Source organism: Schistocerca piceifrons, chromosome X, assembly GCF_021461385.2.
Source record: "Schistocerca piceifrons isolate TAMUIC-IGC-003096 chromosome X, iqSchPice1.1, whole genome shotgun sequence".
Classification (NCBI taxonomy): Eukaryota; Metazoa; Arthropoda; class Insecta; order Orthoptera; family Acrididae; genus Schistocerca; species Schistocerca piceifrons.
The window spans coordinates 191,637,384-191,639,069 of NC_060149.1; positions in this window are offsets into that span (position 1 = coordinate 191,637,384).

Consider the following 1,686-nt stretch of genomic DNA (forward strand, 5'->3'; position numbering starts at 1 on the left):
ATAAAACCCAGTGCACGGAATTTGGACAGCGGTTGCTCGCTTCGCCGGAGGACAGACAATGCACCAAAAACGGCGGATTGTAGAACAGTCTGAAATATGGCGACTTACAGCTTTTAGAAATTCTACAGTAAATCACAGTTGCATAATAAAGAAAATCCGAATACACCTGCGATCTCAGAACAAGGAGACACATCCAATGAAACAATCAAATTTTCAATAACTTAAAAACTGCAGAAGTTAATATTTCACAATAACTAAATATTTTCACAGTGAACCTTAGAATTAACTACGTTCAATCGCTTCATGCGACTTCAACAAATGACATCTCAGATGATAGCATTGCATTATAGCTACCATCCCTGAAAGTCATGTAATTGTAACTATTTTATTAATTGATTTATTACGTTTTATATCTTTTTTATGCAAATGTTTGTCAGAACACCGTATCCTCCACAACAGCACATCTAGTTAGTTACATGTTCCATGACCATTTGAACGATTACTTTTTGGAAATCATGTGGAATGAGTCATTTTACAGGATATGTATACATGATTAATGTTAACATTAAACTTTATTCCCAATCATCTAACTGCACTTAAAAACAAGTTTGATTTTTTTTCTTTTTTTACCGTGTACCGTGTACCGTGAATATCAAGAATACAGTAAAACATCAGATCTCCGATATCGCTGCGGCCGGAAAAAAAAATCCTGCAAGAACGGGACCAACGAAGACTGAAAAGAATCGTTCAACGTGACAGAAGTGCAATCCTTCCCCAGATTTCAATGCTGGACGATCAACATGTGTCAGTGTGCGAACCATTCAACGGAGCATCATCGGTATGGGCTTTCGGAGCCGGAGGCTTACTCGTATATCCTTAATGACTGCACGATACAAAGCTTTACGTCTCTCCTGGGCCTGTCAACACCGACAATGGAATGTTGATGATTGGAAACATGTTGCCTGGACGGACGAGTCTCGTTCCAAATTGTATCGAGCGGATGGACGTCTACAGGTATGGACACAGCCTCATGAATCCATGGAGAATGCATGTCAACAGGGGACTGTTCAAGCTGATGGAGGCTCTGCAATGGTGTGGGGCGTGTGCAGTTGGAGTGATATGGGACCTCTCATACGTCTAGATATGCCTCTGACAAGTGACACGTTCGTAAGCATCCTGTCTGATCACCTGCATCCCTTCATGTCAATTGTGCATTTCGACAGACTTGGGCAATTCCAGCAGGACAATGCGACACCTCACACGTCCAGAATTGCTACAGAGTGGCTCCAGGAACACACTTCTGAGTTAAACACCTGCACTGGCCACCAAACTCCCCAGACATGAACATTATTGAGCAACATGCCGTTCACAAGAGATCTCCACCCCCTCATACTCTTGCTGATTCATAGGCAGCCCTGCAGGATTCATGGTGTCAGTTTCCTCCGGCACTGCTTCAGACATTAGTCGAGTCCATGCCACGCCGTGTTGCGACATTTTTGTGTGCTCGCGGCGGCTCTACACGATATTAGGCAAGTGTACCAGTTTCTTTGGCTCTTCAGTGTAGAATAGATCTTACAGTATTAAAGTTATTTCCCCCAAGTGCAGTCTGCTAGTGCAACCCTGCGATGTCTGTTTTTATTATCAGGTAAATAATTTTATCAAAACCCCTCAAAACTGCTCTTATCT